Source organism: Thalassophryne amazonica, chromosome 6 (genome assembly GCF_902500255.1).
Source record: "Thalassophryne amazonica chromosome 6, fThaAma1.1, whole genome shotgun sequence".
Lineage (NCBI taxonomy): Eukaryota > Metazoa > Chordata > Actinopteri > Batrachoidiformes > Batrachoididae > Thalassophryne > Thalassophryne amazonica.
This window is the reverse complement of record NC_047108.1, coordinates 82,224,354-82,239,910: the sequence shown is the minus strand read 5'-3', so window position 1 is coordinate 82,239,910 and position 15,557 is coordinate 82,224,354. Positions and strand designations below refer to the sequence as shown.

At 42.1% G+C, this 15,557-nt stretch overlaps 1 long non-coding RNA gene across 1 annotated transcript; it reads right to left on the bottom strand.

Annotated features, from left to right (window-relative positions):
- Positions 1–1,330: 1,330 nt before the first annotated feature.
- Positions 1,331–15,284, bottom strand: LOC117511672. Its single transcript, XR_004561033.1, has 3 exons — positions 15,158–15,284; positions 11,937–11,942; positions 1,331–1,341 (listed from the first exon to the last, which is right to left on the bottom strand). It is a non-coding gene; the product is annotated as an uncharacterized LOC117511672 (long non-coding RNA).
- Between the last annotated feature and the right edge of the window lie 273 nt (positions 15,285–15,557).

Sequence of the window (15,557 nt, the reverse complement as noted above, 5' to 3'; positions counted from 1 at the left end):
GTGGCAAGTGGACATGTGTTGCGGTTTGTTTATGAACAAACGAGTCGAGGCAATTGTGCAGTGGGAGAATGCAGCTACTCTGGCTAGGTGTGTAGGATAACACTTACCGACACTTCCCATTTGCCTCATCTTCCCTCCTCCATTGCGAACCAAAAAAACTGCACGTTTCATGACTGTTTCTGTGATTGCAGCCGAGAAAGAAACAGTACACCATTTTTTTCCGTTAGTTGTCAACCAATCAGTGATGCTGATTGTGTGGAGAAACTAATCCCCGGCGGAGTGTGGGACTGTCAGCACAAATCATTCGGAGGATGAGGGTTTTAGCGGAAAACATTTTAAACGGGCACGTCTTAAACTGCTAGGTGGCGGTAGTATGCTTTTAAGCTTACTGAGCCGGGCTGAATGGTTTGTGCTGAAACTTCCACACTCCACCTTCAGTCTCTGCCGTGTTCATGCAGGCTGTCCCCAGATGTGGTCAAATCCCGCAATATCACGTAAGAGTTCAAACAAGACTGCGCTGTCCTATTGACTGCTTTTCAGACAAACATGCATCTGATGTTGCTTTGTTGTTCATTCTAAGAGCATTACAGTCTGAATCGAGGAAAATATACACAACTTTGATTTAGTTAATATTGTTGATATTATTGCAGTATTACTACCTGTAACAACAACTTTATGTGTAATACATGAAAAAGAAGTATGAATAAGTTCTATAGGTCCTTTAGTGCTAAGCGCCTTTGGATTCTGTAATGTGATGTGGATGACAGCCTAAGGCACTCCCTCGACTGGATGTCAGTCCATTGTTGGATCCTTCCCCAACTAGAAGAGGACCCAGAGACAGGAATATCACTGCCGAAGTAAATGGATGTCTCTGCAAGTTCAACAATTTCACCACATACAGATACACTTCTGATGTCTGAGTCCTGGAAGTCAATGAAAGCCTGGATTTTTGTCTCACTTCAGGCCAATTGCAAACCAAGATATTCGATTCCTCACACATCTAGTGCTTCCAACATGGTATCCATTGATTCTACAAAGATTTCAGCATTATCCATAAAATAAAACTTTCCTCGCCAACACAGACGTCTCAGCTGCCACACAGTCCATGCAACTTTTCAATAGTGTTGGCGCTAGAACACATCCCTGATGAACACTCGTATTTGGTGGGGAAAAGTCAGAGATTCTCTTTAAGAGGGGAAAAAAGACTCAAAATAGAAGCAAGAAAGCCTTCAAATTATATTTTCCAAATACTATAGGAGCAAGAAACAGCCATTCTTGCTCATTATAAAAACTGAAAGTGATGAAGTGAGTGGAAGGAACATCACATCATACACTGAAGAACTGAGATGACTTTACCATGCGGGTTTAACTGTGCCATGAACGTGTGCAATGCTTTACAAAAACATGCAAGACTCATAGTTGTACTGGCCATCATGGTGTAACTGTAATGAAAAGCACTGTATGATGATGACTCTGGGCAAAAAGGTGTGCTGTGCAGATTAGTATTTGCACGTTTGTGGCGAGTGCCTCGCCGTGTGCAGAGGAGATGGAATTGAGGAAATGCAGAGGAACAGAGCCAGACATGGTGACTCAGAAAATGAAATAATATAGCGAGGTAGAGAGGGTGCGTTTGTGATAGCTGGCTGAAGGAGGCTCCTTAGACATCTGTTAATGATTTTGCAGATGTGTGTTGAGGACAGAAAGGGGCAAGTTTCCCTGTAACAACAGAAGCTGCATTGTGCTTTGTCTAATTTAAGTGCATTATGGGTTTTTTTTTGTGGTGACCCAGGAGCTCCAAGTGTTGGCTATCAACGCTTACTGAATCATTACCATCGCTTAGTGTGAAATGCCAGTTTTGCATTCCATCCTGACAGTATTTGCATGAGAGGTGGCCTGCACGTATGGATGTGCTATTCTACACACACATGCACATAAGCAAAAACAAAATAAAGCATCATGGTCCATAAAGTAATAACTCCAGTAATGCCTGGGGAACGTTTTATAGCCCTTTGAACTTGCCACCATGGGCTCACTCTCACGTATAAGAGTCAAAGGTCAGCACTGTATTCTTTTAACATACATATAAGATTTGCCCACAAGCAACTACAGTCAGAAATCAGCAACAGACTTGAGGCAAAGATGCAATCTCTGAACAATATTCAAAGGGAGAAGCCAAATCTTGGGAGATTTAGAGGGCTCAGATCTTTCCTATTATGATGGAAAAATACAACCTCATTGCTTGATCTATAAGAAGATGCAATGTCGTCAATGGACTTAAAAAATATACACTCCTACCTTCACCTCATGGTCAAGATGGCACGGTAAAAGAGACACCATGAAATATAGAGGGAATATTTTTTAGAATGATAAAAACAAGTGGGCTAGAACGAAAAGTATGTCAAGGCAGATTTCAATTTGCACAATTTGAAGTACACACTCATGCTCATCTTCAACCACTTAGTCCAATCAAGGGATGGACAATGAAGGAGCCTATCCCAGCAGTCATAGAGCGTGAGGCGGGGTACACCCAGGACAGGACGCCAGTCTGTCGCAAGGCCACAAATATACAAACAAACACATTCACACCCACTTGCACACCTACAGACAATTTAAAGATTCCAATCCACCTAACCCACATCTCTTTGGATGTGGGAGGAAACTGGAGCACCCGGAGGAAACCCATGCAAACACGGGAGAACACGCAAACTCTACACAGAAAGGCCACAGGTGGGAATTGAACCCATGACCTTCTCACTGTGAGGCAACAGTGCTAACCACTAAGCCACCGTGCTGCACCACTCTGAAGTAGTGAATTGAAAATATACTGAAAGACATGTATTTTGGGGGAAAAATCATTGCAAAAAGATAACATACTTTTTTCACTCACATGAGGTGGATTATTATCAAGCAGTTTTCAAAGGCCTTATTCTGAAAAAGTGCAATGGAATTTTTTTTTTTCCAATATTCTTTATTTTTCTGAAGTCACGTGACGTATGAGTTACTTGATTTCTAAAATACATGATGTGGTACATGGGGATGGAGGAAGAGATGGAGAACTTTGTCAACCTTATAAAAGATAACATTACTGTAATAAAAAAACAACAACATAGTGGTACTTTTTTTTTTTTACCAGTCTGTCATCATGACTATTGGGATTAGTGCTACCATTACCACAGAGATATTTTATAAATGAAGAGTCTTTGGGGCTGGACTCAAACGTGTTAGTGTCGGGGTACACTGAACTCTCATCCTGCCATCGAAGAAAGCAGGGGCAGAGCCTACCTACATCGTCAGACATCAAACAGGTATCAACCGGCAATGGCAGGGTGGAGGAGGCAGAGTCTCAGTCAGCGACTGTAAGAAGCATAGAGGTGATTCAGAATTGACATCCTTAAATGACTTGGACGTTTCATAATGGTTGAGGTTGATGACCAAACTGTGGATTGGCTGCTTTTATTGGAGATACAGGCAAATGTAAATGAAAGCTTGAAATCTGAATCTTCCTCATAGAACTTGTGCTGCACACATCTTGTGACAGTCTTGGTAGAATGACAGTTATCAAGAGAGGACAAAATCCAGCTTAACGGAAACTCTCATTTTGTAACTATTTTTTCAATCGACATTCTGAAAATATAGCTTAAACCCAGCTATTAGAAAGGGATGCAGTGGGTGAGGAAGATGGGTATGGAGGGTCGTGAGCAATGACAAGCTGGAGGGTTTTGACAGGTTGATTCTGATAGCTCAATGTACACCAGTGATCCCAGCTCATGAGCATTCATCCTTTTTTATTTTGGGCATTCAGAAACACTTTTCTGAATCCAGAAGGATCAAATCCCTATTCCTAAATGATTAGGTTCAGTTAAAAGAATAGTAACACAATAACCAAACTGATGGTCTCTCGGTGTGAAAAAGCTGTTTTGGACACAGCAGCCAAAACTCTGCCAGGAAGTGGAAAAAGAAGTTCAGAAGTGAAGCATTAACCAAAGCCAAGTTAATTTTCATAAATGTTCTGAAGATTTATAGGAAAGTTAGTGAACTTATAAGGACCAATGAGACTACTTCAGAAATAAACTGCTGTCACAGTGAAAAGAACAATATCAGAGCAAAACATCTTTTCACAGGGTATTGGGAGAGCCAAATTTTCAAATTTCTTATGTCCTCTCCTAAATGATTAGGTTCAATTAAAGGAATAACAATTACAGAATTTTGTTCTTTTATTGTGTTTGTTGTGTGGATATTTCGATGAAAGTTGTTAATCCCCAAAACGCGAATCTACTGTCTATCATGAAGTATCCACAAACCATTAAAAAATATATATGCAAACCGCGGATATCCATGAACCGTTAATAATTTTGCTGCAAACTGTGAATAAAATATCTCACAAAACATGAACGCAGGTCTTGCAAAATGTAAGTCACAAAAATTGAATATCATTCATAATATATATTTTCTTTTGGTTTAAGTAGTTTAGGGGTCAAAATTGGGGGGGGGGGGCAATAAACAGTTGAGTCCTCATTTTTTCAGAGCGATGTCTGATTTAAATAGATATTTGCTAGATCTTTACAACTGGGCATTTGATAAAATCTGATAAAATATTTTAAATTATAATATGTAAATATTTCTCCTGCTTTATCATCAGTTATTCTAAATGTTACACACATCGCAAATAGGCATATATGCCTAATGTGTGTATGTATAGACGTATGTTTCTCTTACTCAGATGTGGCTTTAGCATGGCAGAAAAAATAACAAAATCAACAAAAAAAAGTGCATAAGTTGTTGATTAGTTGAATATATTTTGGAGAATGTATGGATTTTCTCTCTCATTCTTTTGGTTTGCTTCATTAATGCTCAAAAAATAATTTATAGTCATGAAATCCGTAGTCATGAAGAAATTCACGTTTTGCAAGATGTATGTTCACGTTTCGTGAGATATTACATACTGCATTTTTACTGTGTTTCCCATGTGCATGATGTGCATACACTAACTATAGCCATTAAGCTGACATCATACACACTTGTGCATGATATACATAATATATGACTATAGCTGTGTCATGTGCACCACAGCAGGAGATACAGGGTGTAGACACTGCTGATCTGACAGGAACAAGCTCCCTGTTTGCTGTACAGTATTACGGTAGCACAACAAAATTATATTTCATCTTTTACTTCCCATTCCAATTGTGATTATATCCAGACTACCAATGTTCATAACTTGTCGTCTTGTGTTTTTCTTGATGTACTGTAGCTGTAATTTATACTGAATATTTTATGTATATGCATTTAAATACAGTATGCTAATTAGAGCTCAGTGGTGTGCAACAGTCACAAAGACTGCGATGTCTGTGACTGTCTGTCTGCCTGTGATGATCCCGATTGAGATACAACTATCGTGGTACTGTAGGTCTCTTGGCTGAAGGAAATTCATTTGTTATTTGGAAAAGGTTTTTAATCCTATAAGAACGCGCTTTTTAATCCTATAAGAACGCGCAAAATGCACAGGTACAAATGTGAACAGACTTGAGGATCTCAGAGCATCTGTGGGACATGAAGAGAGTCAGTACCGGAAGAATCAGGGAATGTGAACAGGTGTGTGGGATGAACTCATGATACATCATGTCTTAAAGTGGTGTGGGCAGTCCATACTGGAACGCTTGAACACTGGAACTTGCTTGTAGTATATTGGGACACCCCACTGATATACCTGATATACACCCCACTATATATATATATATATATATATATATATATATATATATATATATATATATATATATATATATATATATATATATATATATATATATATATATATATATATATATATATATATATATATATACCTTTGCCAAAATGCAGCATCAACATTCACCTAACTCTTCATAAACAGCCTTGTGGCTGATGCAAAATTCAGTTTTAAGTGAAGTGTGGGCACGTCAAGCGTCATGCTCACATTGTATTTGATTAATTTACACATTGCCAAATCATAAGTCATCGCAAGGTGCAACACACAAGCGTGATTTAAACCTTACCCCAGTCTATGAGCAAATGCATTGGTAACAGTGGCAAGGAAAAACTCCCTCGGGGACTTCTTGATATCAGGAAGAAACCTCAAACAGACAAGACTCAGTGGGGTGACCATCTGTTTTGGCCACACTAACAAAACATGAACAGAACATTAAAAAAAATGGCAAATGGCTAAGCAAACATATATAATCCAGTGTTCACAGTCAAAGATGGTTGAATGGACAAGAAAGACGTGAAGATTAGAGTGCCACCAAAAATGGACTGTAATTAATGAGTCAGTGATTGCAGTGACATCAGATCAGTCACTGAAATAGGACATTCCCCAGTTTTCACCCCAAACCTGTTGCATCAAGACCCACCCACCCACCCCCCACTGCCTTCACACACACACACACACACACACACAGGATGTCGCCGCGACGCCCGGAATTCCTCCGCACGTCTGTCTCAATGTGCCGAAAAAGTGCTGATGTCCACGTCCTTTCACAATTCCTGTGTTAGTCAGACGACATCCTGGATAAAACACAGCGTCCAGTTTGGAAATGAATGGCACATTCCACTGTTACAGGAGTTTTTGTCATGGAAGGAGGAGCGGAGGCTTCACGCGTTGCGGCAGTGCCGCATGGCACATAGCAACGCCGTGATGAAGCCTCACAGGACATGTTCTGGCATGTCCAGGCACATCCACAATTTCTTGGATAATCACTCGATGGAAAAACCACCTACAGCTGTCTGAACGCCATCTCAAAGCCATCCTGTGAGACCAAAACGGAGGTGGTTTTGTCTCGCTCCAGTAGCGAATCCATCGTGACGCGCAAAGCCTCCGCTTGGCTTTCCATGACAAAATCTCTTGTTAAAAGTGAAATCTGCCAGAAAATGGTTGATGTCCAGCTCTTTTGATAACCAGAGAAATGGCACACGATGGTCACCATGTGATGCCATTTGCAAGTGGATTTTAAACTTTTTAACTGGTAGACCACAGAGGGTTAAAATTAACAACTGTTTTTCAACTGTACTTCTTGTGAATACAGGTTCTCCGCAAGGATGTATTCTAAGTCCTCTGCTCTACACTTTGTACACATATGATTGTGTTGCGTCTTTTCCCAATAATATGATCATCAAATATGCAGATGATACTACTATTATTGGTCTTGTTAATTCAGATGGTGATGACTCTATCGGTCAGAGGTTCAGTATGTAGTCCAGTGGAGTGAACAAAATCATTTAGTTCTTAATACTTCCAAAACAAATGAACTGATTATTGATTTTGGGAAAAGCAATGTTCACTTGCCTATTATTATTAACAACACAGAGGTACAGAGGGTTGACAGTGTGAAATTTCTTGGTGTGACCCTTTCTAATGATTTGAGCTGGCATGCTAACACTCAAGCTATTGCCAAAAAATCCAGACAGCGGCTCTATTTTCTATGTAAACTTAAGGAGTTTACTCTAAATAAGCACATTCTTTTAAATTTTTATCACTGTGTTGTTGAAAGTCTCCTTATAAACTGTATCTCTGTATGGTTTGGAAATCTTACATGTAAAGAAAAAAAAGTTTTAAACAGAGTGGTGCGTTCTGCTCGCAGGGTAATAGGCTGTGAGCTGCCAGCCCTGGAGGACATTTTTAAAAGCAGGCTTCTTTCACTGGCATTACTGATCATTAATGACCCCACCCATCCTGCTAAGAATATATTTGAGCTTCTTCCTTCTGGGAGACGCTATCGTTCCATTAAATGCACCACGTCTCGCCATGTAAACAGCTTCTTTCCACAAGCTGTGATGGCTTTGAACTGTGCACACTGACTGACAAGCACTTTACCATTTTTATTATCTCTTATTGCTCTTATTGCTTTTATTGCGGCAAGTGTTATCTATTTATTCATTTATTATTTATTATGTCTTTGTGTCCATGTTTTTAAAATGTATGTTTATGCACACTAAGCTCTTGCAACATTTTTTCCAATGTAGTTTTACTGCAAATGGCAAATAAACTGAACTGAACTGAACTGAACTGAACGGATCCAGACAGCCATCCGTTTAGAAATGAAATGGTCGTTCAGCCTGTCGATGGCGACTTCGGAGCGCGGCGTGCCCCACAGCCGCTGGGGGCCGTCCTTAAAGCGACAGTAACACTCCTTATTCTCTACCAAGCCCGTAACATTTTCACCGAAAGCCAGATACATTTTTCTAATGGTTTCCAGCTGCCAGTCTCTAACAGTTTCTGAAAAAAATTCTGATGGAAAAAAAGCCCAAATCATTCCGCCATTTCCTGGCAATGAAAATCCGATGAGGGGGCTGGACCACTCCTCACTCAAAGCCTGCTCACAGGCGAATGACGCAACCGACAGGCGTGGAAAAACTCACGCATGCGCATGAGGGTTCAAGCTTGTCTGACGCAATCACACGTGATTTAAATCCATATGGTTTTTGAAAAAAATAATAAGGTCGGATACTTTTCTAATAGACCTCGTATATATATATGTTGTGTGGGCCGCTGAAGAGGAGGTACTGCTGGCCCATCACCACCAGAGGGTGCCCTGTCTGGAGTGCGGGCTCCAGGCACCAGAGGGCGCTGCCGCCTCACAGGAGCAGCCGGGGTGACAGCTGTCACTTATCGCCTATGACAGCTGTCACCAATCATCTGATCAGCAGTGGTATATCAGCAGGACGACATCGCCACCTCTTTGCCGAGATATCGCTCTACCTTGAAGGTACTGTTCTCAGCCGACTGTGTTGTCTTTGTCAACATTAACACTTTGTTACTTTTGTGCGTGAAGTAGCAGACATTCTTCCGACGAGAGGAGGAGGTGGTTTTCCCGCCATACGGGTTGCTGGGTGCACACGCACCCACCTTTAACTGTTTTTGTTCCTCGCCAGCAGTACCAGATCCGACACACGGAGGCAGTGGCCACCTGGGAGTTCGGGACTTGGCGGCTCCAGTATTCCCGGGGTTCGGTGGCGGAGGAAATCGTGTGGTTCCGGTTCTGCTTTGGACAGACGTCTCTTATCTTCGAGCCTGCCCACGTGACACATTGTGTGAATTGACTTCTTGTCTATTGTTGTAATCTGTTGTGTTTGTTGTGCTTTTTGTCACAACAGTAAAGCGTTGTTATTTGGCTACCTCCATTGTCCATTCATTTGCGCCCCTTGTTGTGGGTCCGTGTTCCTACACTTTCACAACATATATATATATATATTCTATAATCTTACACAATAATATACTCCTGAAATACTTTCTTTCACCAGTTTCAGTTTACATGTGTTTCTTTCTGTATGTGTGCACATGTGCCGGCATCTGTGCTAATGCTATCCTTATGTTTATTGGCACAGGTGCAGGCTGCAGTGTAGTCTGCAGCTTTGAAGACACCAGGCCAGGAAGTCGGGTAAAATCGGAGGCGTCTGAATGAAAGAGGAGCTGTCAACCAGTGAAAGGTGCAAGTGTGTGTTTTACTTACACCACATGGAATCTGCAAATGGTATATTAAGCAAAGTTGCTCATTATATTGGACAAAATAACTAAAACAAGCATAGGACTGAATTTTTCTATGAATGGCTCTGTGGCAGACTTCTAGTGCATTCAGCAGCTCCACGGGTCTCACCTTTGCCCTGTTCTGTCTACAGTCATTGTCCAGTGGTGTTTGCTGTCAGATGGTACCTCTGCTTCTTAACCTCTTAGTGACGGATGAGGCAATTAGGCTCCAGTTAGTTTTAGGAAGGGGACTATCTAGGTAGTCTGTGGACCTGGACAAACCATTCTATGCAGGGACCGCTACTGGAAAGCCCATAGTTTTTACGACAAGTGGTTTTGAAACTCAAAATGTCATCTTCTTGGCAGTACCTGATTCCACTGAGCACCTGGCCTCCCCTTAAATGGACAAAGAGATGGACTGTGGGTAAGACAGGCATGATGTGGACTGAACAAATGAGGCCCAAACATGCCCCCCCCCCCCCACACACACACACACATCTTGCACTTCCTAAGTGCAAGATGCTAGGGCTGTTAGGCTACCTTTGTTTCTGGCATTTGATTGATGCATATTTTTGCGAACTGGGCAGTGCTTTTCAATAACAGGTGGCTGTGTGAGTGTTAAATCATATGACCGACATATTGGCTTTGTAACTATTGTATGAACTTTATGTTGCCAAGCTACCTGCTAATTAGTGCTAACCTGGATCCCTTTGGTGGCAACAGTGCTAATATATGAATTAAATAACATTAAAATTACAGTCAATGGAAATACTAGCAGCCAGTCTCCTCTGTGTAAGCCTGATCCTGTCACATCTCAGAAGCTAAGTAGTGTGTCCTGGTTAGTACTTGGATGGGAGACCTCATCGGAACACTAGGGGCTGTGTGTGTTTCTCCAGGGAAACCTGGCATTGCATCAGGAAGGGCATCCGGTGTAAAACTTGTGCCAAATACCAATGGGGATTTGACTGTATCTGCTGTGGCGACCCCGAACAAATGGGAGCAGCCAAAAGGACAACAACAACAACAACACTCAATGGAAGTACTAGAGCACTGACTTCTTTGATGGTTTGTTTTGGGTTGTAATTCAGTTAATTTATACAATGTCAAATCATAACATATGTTGCCCCATGGCATTGATGTCAAGTAGTCACTTTTTTATGCTGAGGAGACACCGACATTTCATCTGACTGTGGCAGATACATGGTTATTTTCTGTCATCTGGATGCTGCCATCCAGGACCGGGGGTGTTGTGGATGCAGCGACGTGCGACACCAATGCATTGTCGTAGACTTGACTTGCCGTGACTTGCATTTCCATTTTTTTACCCACTACGCCCTTATTTTTTAGTCCACTGTGTCTGCTCTTAAATCCTGAAACAGTGCATAAGCTTGAGTATTGTAGGTCTTTGCAGCATGGTGACTGGCACCAGGATGTAACTGGGTGTGACAACGTTAGACTTATTTTAGTTGTTGGTCTTTGTTGAATGACGCTGTTTGAACAAGTGGACAGAAATACCACAAGCTCAAAACACCAAGGTCAGGAAATGCTGCACAATGACACCATAGACGGTTCTGTTTGTTAACCACAGAGTGTCAAAAATGTAAAGTTGCGCATATTCCTGAAATGTCAACAAGCATTACGTTTTTTGCAACAGAAAAGCTCATTTGGTTTTAATTTCTGTAGATCTGCCTGAGATTACGCACATTTTCATTTTTGTGCATATCTGAGGTTAACATCCTGTTATTAGGAAACATAAGGACTTTCTATGGATGGTAATGTATGCGCAGTATGGAAATTTACAGCCTGTGGTGGACATGAACAACAATGCTGTAACTGAAGCCATATCATGCACAAAGACATAGTGATCTCATTTCCCAAATCTCAAGCTGGGTTTCTTGTCTCAACTTCTTTTTTTGGTTTCCCACTGGAGTCTCTCAAATTGCGGTCTCTTTGTGGAGAATTTTAACGTAGCAATGGCTGCTGGCACCAGCCAATATGGCTTTGCTGGGTTTTTCTGATTTTCTTTTGTACCTAATTGCTCACCACATATGTGACAAATGACGCCAGATGCCACAATGGAGAGAAATGAAGCCCTCTACGTTTTATGGGCTCCAGGGAAATGGCTGGCAATATTTATAGAAGCTGTTTAACAAGGCTTGAGCCTCTGGGAGTGAAGAGTGACTGGACCTGGTGCCAACATAGAGCATGGCATGAGAGATGGATTAAGTTTACAGGGTCAACTCAATCAGGTGTGGAAAGCAGCAAGCTGTCCTCTGTAGTTGGGAATTTATGAATAAGACAAGTAGCAGAGGCACAAACACACGAAACTCAATGTTTTGTGCATTCTAAGAGAACAAATCAAGAAACGTCATGTATTTTAATTTCATACTGTAAATGCACCATGTTTCTACAGCACTTTTCCATTTGATACAAACACTCAGCTCTACAATGATGCCTCACATTCTCACACACCCACACTCTACCAGCATACTGCCATGGAAGGCACTCAACGGCACAACAGGAGCAACTTGGGATACACAGTCTTACTCCTGGGCTCCTTAGTGAGTTGCCTATCTGATGTAGAATTGAATCAAGGATCCCCTGTTAAGAAGCTCGCGTCTTGAATGTCTAGTATGCCAACACCCCAAATTATACCACTCTTTATTGCCAATACTATATCATCATCAAATATGCCTTAAAATGCAGTGGGACCCAGAGTGGTGTCATCCCAGTTCACCCATCAGCAGCCCTGCACGACCCTTGGGAGCCCTGATGTGAGGTACACAGGGGGTACCCCACACTAAGTTGACATGAAACATGGCTACTGGGGAACAAACCTAGGTAAACAAGAGAGATACCATCCTAGACATTGCCCAAGCTCAAAATTGGCCTGTTGGTCTTAAGTGACCTTGAAAGTTCCAGGTTGTGTATTTATATACTGTAAAAATTCCTCTATGACCCAGGAACACAATGCACCACTGGAACATGTGTGAGGTTTTTGAAACTTTACAACTGTTTGGCACACTTGACCATTAGGGTAAGTAGGCAACCATCCAAGGCAAAGGTGGGAAACAGTGTGGCATGAAAGTTTTGATGTCCCCAGCTTCTGGAGAAGGCCAAAGATATGCCACCATTTCACCTGGCTGCAGTGGATAGATTGTTACATGCAAGAGGTGATGACAGACTGGATGCCTGCCTAGATAGTTGACATCCAAGCCAAGGCGGTGGATGGTGGTGGATGCCAGGGCATACGTCCAGACTTGATGACCTGTTGCATTGTACTGTGTCATATGGTATAATTGCATTGACATTCAAGACATGGGCTGCACATCCTTACAGCAGCTCTTCTAGACGGATTGGAATGTTTTGTGCTGGTTTGAGTTTATTCATAAAAATGGAACCAAAAGGGTGATGACAGGGAGTGAGGGGCCCATAAAATATGTTTAATGAAGGTCCAATAAATCATCATGTTGAGCTCCTTACTTTTCCATAAGAGAAGCCTAAAGATATACTCCTACATGTCCTGAGATCAGATGATCCTGGTCCACATATGCGCTTGAAACTATCACTGCCATCTCAAACAAACAATCTGATTGTATTTATGCCGGCTTTGTCCTGTCTCAGGTATGCAGGCCAGGAATTCTTGGCAGTTTCAGAAGAAGGCTGCTACCCAGATGAGCCCAAAATATCTTCTCTCTGCTCTCAGCAAATTAAAGTGGAACACAGCAGGGCTCGAACTCACACAAACTAATTCACTATTTAAATGTGGCATTTATGTCAGCGTGGTTGAGTGGGAGCTCCAATTTAAGCTGATGAAGATTCCTCTGAATCAATGATTTGTCGGACTCGTCTCAAAGAAAATAAACACTCCTCTGTCCTGTCATTGCTCACAAAGTCATTTATGGACCACAGGAGCTCATAAATATCGCTGACAGTGTGCTGCTGTATTTTATCTTTGCTAATTTGTGTGTCTGCATTTGTGCTCGAGTCCAGAGTGGCTGGTGAGGGACATAAAGAGAGACAGATTACTAGCTGTGATACTATTTCCACCCGTATGATAATAGCCTTCATCGCAGCCCCATACATCACCGTGTGGTAAATCGTCCCTCTTGGCCTCTGGCTCTTGCCAAACTTTCTTCTGCTTCTTTCTTCTTGTGTGTCAGTGGTGTTTATAAATCATAAACTCAGCACACACGCAGAAGAGGACCACTGAACTATTTGGACACACTTCTATACTCTGTGTCCTCTGCATGTTTTCACACAGAGACAACAAATTCACTCATCCCAACGTCTTGAAATTACACAACAGGAGTTTGACGGCTTAAATTGAATACACAGGTCCAGACCATGAGACAACGCCTTGATAACGGCATGGCGACTTCCCAGGAACAACCGTTTTCAATTCAGCTGAAAAACAGCACATTCTCACTGTAAGTAAGCTTTTCATCAAATGTGTTTCTGATTTCTGCAGAGGCCTGAAACCCTGTGATTACACAGGACATCAAACTTTGTGATTTTTAATCTTTTTTAAGTCTAGTTTCGAGTGATATCACAGAGGTGCTTCTAGGTCAAGGCTAGCTGGGACTGTATTGCTCCCTTCCCCATCCCACCCACTCCCACACCAAGAAATTCAGTGAGAATAGCCAAAAGACAGCAGCCTGTATCATAACTGTGTTATTCGTTATGAGCTGCGTTATGAGCTTGCACAGCAGTAGCGCATGCGTGGGTGTTGGTTTCAGTCATGTGTGTCTACCAATGTGTAAGCAATACAACTCAACATGTTTTGATCCCATTTTGACCGGACATGGTCGAACAACATTTCATCTGCAAGAGTCCCAGTCCACCCATCTGTAAATGGGTACCAGCCTTGACTAGGGAAACAACCTTTATTTAGGGCACTCGCGTTCTCTTTTCCTTGTGATCTCTCATACCCGACCAGTGCTTTGTTTCAGCGTCACATCATCTTCTTTGCTTTTATCCTTGTGGAAGTGATGACCTGGTTTGACTGCCTTTTAGCGCATTGAACTTTGACCGACGGCCTTTGTTGTCATTGTACATGCAACGAAATTTGTCCAACCACTCCAAAATCCAACCACTAGGAGCAGTGAGCAGCCACAATCCAGCACCTGGGGACGAACTCCAGCTGTAGAGATGCTGCCTTGGTCAGGGACAGAGAAAGGCCCTAAATCGGCACGTTTTTGATTGTGGCGGAAGCCGGAGCGCGTGGAGGAAACCCACGCAGACATGGGGAGAACGTGCAAACTCCATACACCAAGGGTGGGACAACCTTCTTGCTGTGAGGCATCAGAGCTAACCACTAAGCCACTGTGCTGCCACACAACAGTCCAGAGCAGAAAGTGGCTTCTTCTAACTCAACAGTAGTCATGTGACTTTTTTCAGTAGCTTAAATGATTTAAAAAAAATTGTGCCTGACTTCATTTCCAGCCAGTGATGCGCATTGAGGTTGATGGCTGGTGAGGCACTGATTTTATCACAATCAGATTTACAAACATATGAACCCCACAGAGTAGCTTATTCACCATTTGATTGACAGCAGCTAACGGGTTATATTTCAAATCTCATATCAGCATTCTTTACACATACATACTGTAGCACACAAAAAGCACATTTAATTAAAAAACATTATTATGGTCTTACCTTTACTTATAAATGAAGTCCATGGGCCGCTCCTTCTGAATAAAAGCACCGATGACTTGTTTGTAAGTTTTCCTTATCTTGCTTCAGTTTTAAAAGTCTCTCTGTCTCAGTGGAGATCACTCCCAGGAAAGAAGGTCCTCCTTCATCAATCCTGTTCTGTAGGGATAAAATGGACTGCATTTATATAGCGTTTTTCCATCTGAATCAGATGCTCAAAGCACTTTACAGTAATGCCTCACATTCACCCTGATGTCAGGGTGCTGCCATACAAGGTGCCCACGACACTCCAGGAGCAACTAGGGGATTAAGGACTTTGCCCAAGGGCCCTTAGTGATTTAGTGGCCCTTAGTGATCAGGCTGGGATTTGAACCAAAGACCCTCTGGTCTTAAGCCCAATGCT